This window comes from Elephas maximus, chromosome X (genome assembly GCF_024166365.1).
Source record: "Elephas maximus indicus isolate mEleMax1 chromosome X, mEleMax1 primary haplotype, whole genome shotgun sequence".
Lineage (NCBI taxonomy): Eukaryota > Metazoa > Chordata > Mammalia > Proboscidea > Elephantidae > Elephas > Elephas maximus.
The window spans coordinates 146854579-146860869 of record NC_064846.1 but is presented as its reverse complement, the minus strand read 5'-3'; positions in this window follow the sequence as shown (position 1 = coordinate 146860869).

Sequence of the window (6291 nt, the reverse complement as noted above, 5' to 3'; positions counted from 1 at the left end):
TCTTGTCTTTTGTTTTATTTATATGATGAATTACACTAATTGTTTTTCTAATGTTGAACCATCCCTGCATACCTGGTATGAATCCCATTTGGTCATGGTGAATGATTATTATTATTTTTTGATATGTTGTCGAATTCTATGGGTTAGAATTTTGTTGAGGATTTTTGCATCTGTGTTCATGAGGGATATAGGTCTGTAATTTCTTTTTTTATGGTATCTTTTTTTTACCTGGTTTTGGTATCAGGGATACGCTGGCTTCATAGAATGAGTTTGGGAGTATTCTGTCCTTTTCTATACTCTGAAATACCTTTAGCAGTAGTGGTGTTAACTCTTCTCTGAAAGTTTGGTAGAACTCTGCAGAGAAGCCGTCCAGGCCAGGGCTTTTTTTTTTCGTTGGGTGTTTTTTTATTACCTTTTCAATCTCTTCTTTTGCTATGGGTCTATTTAGTTATTCTACCTCTGTTTCTGTTAGTTTAGGTAGGTAGTGTGTTTCTAGGAATCATCCATTTCTTATAGGTTTTCAAAGTTGTTTGAGTACAGTTTTTCATAGTAATCTGATATGATTCTTTTAATTTCAGTTGGGTCTGTTGTAATATCGCCCCTCTCATTTCTTATTTGGGTTATTTGCTTCCTCTCCTGTTTTTGTCAGTTTGGCCAATGGTTTATTAATTTTGTTGATTTTTTCAAAGAACCAGCTTTTGATCTTCTAATTCTTTCAATTGTTTTTCTGTTTTCTATTTCATTTAGTTCTGCTCTAATTTTTATTATTTATTTTCTTCTGGTACCTGAGGGTTTCTTTTGTTGCTCTCTATTTGTTCAGGTTGTAGGGATCTTTGATTTTGGCCCTTTCTTCTTTTTGGATGTGTGCATTTATTGACCTCTGAGCACTGCTTTCGCTGTGTCCGAAAGGTTCTGATAGGAAGTGTTTTCATTCTCATTGGATTCTATGAATTCCTTTATTCCATCCTTAATGTCTTCTAAAATCCAGTCTTTTTTGAGCAGGGTATTGTTCAGCTCCCAGTATTTGATTTCTTTTCCCTGCTTTTTCTGGTATTGATTTCCACTTTTATGACCTTATGGTCAGAGAAGATGCTTTGTAATATTTCAATGTTTTGGATTCTGCTAAGGCTTGCTTTATGACCTAATGTGTGGTCTATTCTAGAAAATGTTCCATGTGACCTAGAAAAGGAAGTATACTTTGCTGCTGTTGGGTGGAGTGTTCTGTATCTGTCTATGAGATTAAGTTGGTTGACTGTGGCATTTAAAACTTCCGTGTCTTTATTGAGCTTCTTTCTGGATGTCCTGTTCTTCACCGAAAGTGCTGTGTTGAAGATTCCTACTATAATTGTGGAGCTGTCTATCTCACTTTTCAATGCTGATAGAGGTTGTTTTATGTATCTTACAGCCCTGTCACTGGGTACATAAATATTTAATACGGTTATAGCCTCCTGGTATATTGTCCTTTTAATCATTACATAGTGTCCTTCCTTCTCCTTTGTGGTAGATTTAACTTTAACATCTATTTTGTCAGAAATTAATATTGCCACTCCTGCTCCTTTTGATTATCGTTTGCTTGATATATTTTTTTCCATCCTTTGAGTTTTAGTTTGTGTCTCTAATTCTAAGGGGTGTGTCTCCTATAGTTAGCATGTAGACAGATCGTGTTTTTTAATCCATTCTGCCACTCTCTCTTTATTGGTGCATTTAGTCCATTTACATTTAGTGTAATTATGGATAGGTACGAATTTAGTGCTATCATTTTGATGTCTTTTCTTGTGTGTTGTTGACAATTTCTTTTTCCCACTTAATTTTATGTGCTGAGTAGATTATATATTGTCCTTTCCTCATATTTGTTGTTGATTTTGTTTCTGTTGAGACTCTATTTTTTTTCTTGTATTTTATTTTGATGTATACAGTAGTTTGTCTCCTTTGTGGTTACCTTAATATTTACCCCTATTTTTCTAAATTTAAAACCAACTTTTATTTCTATCACCTTATCTTCCTCTCCATATGAAAGATCTATGACTACATTTCTTAGTCCCTCTTTATTGTTTTAATGTTGTCTTCTTTTAATAAATCATCGTTGTTACCCAGTCTTGAGCTTTTTTGTATATTGATTTATTTTTGTGATTTCCCTGTCTAGGTTGACATCTGATTGATCTGCCCAGTGTCCTGGTTTTAGGTTGATACCCAATATTATTGATTTCCTAACCAAAGAACTCCCTTTAGTATTTCTTGTAGTTTTGGTTTGGTTTTTATGAATTTCCTGCACTTCTGTTTATCTGGAAATGTCCTAATTTCACCTTCATATTTAAGAGACAGTTTTGCTGAATATATGATTCTTGGCTGGCAATTTTTTTCCTTCAATTTTTTTATATAAGCCATCCCATTGCTTTCTTGCCTGCATGGTTTCTGCCGAGTAGTCCGAGCTTATTCCTTTAGGCTCTCCTTTGTAGGTGACTTTTTGTTTATCCCTAGGTGCTCTTAAAATTCTGTTTACCTTTGCTTTTGCCAAGATTGTCTTGGTGACTTTCTTTTAACATCTACCTTATGTGGAGTTCAATGAGCATTTTGGATACATATCATCTCATCTTTCACAATATCAGAGAAGTTTTCTGCCAACAAATCTTTACCAATTCTCTGAATTTTCTGTTATCCCTCCCTGTTCTGGTATTCCAATCACTCATAGGTTATTTCTCTTGATAGAGTCCCACACGATTCTTAGGGTTTCTTCTTCTTTTTTTTTTTTTTTAACTCTTTTATCTGATTTTTCTTCAAATATATTAGTGCCAAGTGCTTTATCTTCAAGTTCAGAAATTCTGCCTTCCACTTGCTCAGTTCTGCTCCTCTGACTCTCTATTGAGTTGTCTACTTCTGTGATTTTATTGTTAATCTTCTGAATTTCTGATTGCTGTTTATGGATTTTTCCAGCTGATTAAATTTTTCATTATGTTCCTGAATAATCTTTTTAATTTCTTCATTTTCTTTATCTTTGTGTTCCTTTGCTTGTTCTGCATATTGCCTCATTTTCTTCCTGATGTCTTGAAGGGTTCTATATGTTAATCTTTCGTATTCTGGCTTCGGTAATTCCGGGAAGGCACTTTGATCTAGAAGATCCCTGGATTCTTTGTTTGAGAGCTTGCTGAGGCAATCATGGTCTGTTTCTCTATGTGACTTGATATTGACTGTTGCCTCTGAGCCATCTATAAGTTATTGTATTAGTTTATTTTATGTTTGCCTACTGAGTCGTAGCTTCTTGGTTTGTTTTGATATTCCCAAATGGGTTGCTTGAGTGAGCTAGCTTGATTATTTTTGCCTTTGGAGCTGTGACGTCCTGTCCCAGATGGCTAGAGCTGTTATCAGGTATATCAGTCTAGGAGTCCATTCACTTTTCTTGTATGAATTCGGCTCAGGTGTCCAGGTAGCTGATCATCAAGTGTGTGGTATAGGCTCTGTCCTACAGTCTTAGAGGGGCAAGGGTGATTGGTGTAGTTACCAGCATCTGGTTGCAGCAAGGGATCACACTCTGAACCAGGCACAGAGCTGAGAATCGTCCCCCACGTGTCTCTGAGGAAAGTGTGTCCCCGATCCCTACAGTCTACAGGTGGGTGGGTTCTGCAGATGGACCATGGACACCCAACGTTTTTGGTTGTAAGAATTTGGAGGTACCAGTTATCCTTGGACCCCTGTCACGAGTGGCTGGATGACCTGAGTGGAGCTACCTGTCCTTAGGCCCCTGATGTGGGTAGGTGAGGACCCTGTTTAATAGGCAAAGCAATGTCAAACACCCACCTCTCTGCCGCATAACTGAAACAGTTGGAGTCTGCCAACAAGGGCCTATTCTCCTGAAATAGGCCCACACAGGTCCATGCAGAAGGGAAAGGTACTCAAAGTCCATGAACCTTTTTTGCCTGGACAGGAGGCGGTTCTGTCCTGAGCTCCCCCAGTCAGTAGACCTGGCAAATTATCTTTATCCACAATTGCAAAGTTATTCCTTCTCCACAGCTAGGAGGGTGACTCTAGGTGCTCAACAAGTCCTATCGCTGGCCCAGGGAAGTCAGCCACTGTAGCTGGCTTGGGAGCGGGGCAGCAGGGGTTGGGGGGTGAGCACGGTAAAATATACTCAAGTACTTAGCTTTTGCCAAGAGCGCTGTTCTTCTCTGGTTCTGGAGGAGTGAGTAGGCTGTGTGGGTGGCTGCTTCTCCCTGAGGAAACTGCAGCCGAACACTAACACCAGCCCGCAGCACTGCTCCATTAATGGTGCGTGAGGGCTCCCCACTATTCAGGTCCAGGAACTCCTCTCCGCTTCTGAACCACCTCTTCCTCCCCGTGCCCCTCATTTTATTTTCTAAGCTTGCTTTTAATGTTTGGGGCTTCTAGCTTGTGATAAATATACTTGATTCACTTGTTTTTTGGGGTCTTTGTTGTAAAGAGGGCTTGCTGGAAGCATCTGTCTATTCTGCCATCTTGGCTCTGCCCCACTTCACTTTCTTTTTATCTCTTGAGAGATAAAAGGTGGTGCAGGCCACACCCCAGGGAAGCTTCCTTTACCTTGGATCAGGGAGGTGACCTGAGGGAGGGTGGTGTTCCAATCCCACTCTGATTCTCTTAACAACAAATTACAATACAGTATTGGAAATCATGGCCTAACCTTGTTGATATGCACATTTTGGGGGGGACATAATTCAATCAATGACAGATGTCAAGGTGATGACCCTGACTAATGAATGAGGGAACCATCCACCCCAGAACAGAGAAAGCCCCACAAAGTCCCTTTCCCTGCTGCTGCCTGAGTTGGGATACACACCTCAGAGCTGTCAGACTAAGCACTACCCTCATTTCCTTCCCAGAAATGGCTATGCAGAAATTGTCTCAGGTCCTTGGTACATTGCAGTTGGTGCTAGTTCTGCAGAGGAAGGACACCTAGGCCCTAGAAGGAGGTAGGATAAAGATCCTTCCTGTTAGGAAGGGCTCCCCAAAACAAAGGGCTCCTCACAGAGTCCCACCCCTGTTCACAGCTCTGTGAGGTCCTAGCAAAGCTGTCAGTCTGAGGCGCCCCTTTATTTCCTCCTGTAGGGTTTCTGTGTGGCAAGGGCTTTGGTCTAATGGGGGGTGGGAGGGAGAACACTCCTGCTTCTCCAGCAGGCATAGACCTAGGACCTGAGAGGAGTCAAAGTGAAGGCCCTATGTGTTTTGAGGGGACCTGCAACAACAGAAAGACCCCTACAGAGCTTAGCTCGTTTTGATCCTGGAAAGCACCAGGCAGAGTAATCATCCTGAAGTGCCCCCTCATTGGAGCACTAAGGGTATCAGGGAGGGAAGACTTAAGTCCAAAAGGGCGCCCCCATTGTGCAGAGGGTGGAGTCTTCTCCCTAACTGGGGTAAGGTGTGGACCCTGAGTGCTAAAGTGGCAACCTCCCTCCAAAAGAGGGTCTTCTCAGAGCGCTGACCCAGCCAACACTCTTGTTAAGCCCCAGGCAAGGGTTGCATGAGGCACACCCTGACTGCCCCCTCTTGGGTCTCTGTGAGTTGAGGGTCTTGTTCTCAGCTTATGACTCGGGTCTTTATAGGCAGAATCCCCAGGTTCTGACAGCTATCAAGGTGAGGACCCTGAGTGAGCACAAAGGGACCACCCAAGTCTGCACAGTGGGGTCTCAGGGGTCCTGCCCTTGCTGTCTGCCCTCAGAAGCCCCCCAACAACCTTGGCCTTTAGAAGGCCCCCTCTAGCCTTGGCCAGAAATGAGGTATTGTTACTTCCTGTTTTCCGCACAGAAAGTACCAGAAAGTTGCGGCCCCTGATCTGAGGGGCGCGGTTCATCATCGGAGGAGGGTGGAGTCTCAGGACTGGTCAGGAGTCCAGGTGAGTACCCTGAATGTGAGCTAAGGGGACCACCTAACCTAGAACAGAGGAAGTACCACCAAGTTTCGCCCCCAAATGCCAGCCTCAAGGCCACCAGACCGACTTCGGCCCGATGAGTCTCGGGGACGGGCGGGCCTTAGTCCAAGAAAGCACCCCAGTTCTCAAGAGTGAGGACTAGATCCTAACTGGAGGTGAGATGAGGACCCTTAGTGCTAATGAGGAGGCCTCCCCCGCAAAAGAGGGCCCGCCCACAAACAACCCCTGCGCTCAGCTCTTGGAGCTGCGGGGCAGGGGTAGCCAAATGTGGAGCACCCCAACTTCCCTCTAGGGAGGTGAGGGCCTTAGTCTATGCAATGAATCCTACCCCTGCTTTCAGGTGGACACAAGTTAGCAGAGGAAGGAATCCCAAGTCCTACCCAGAAGCAAGGTCA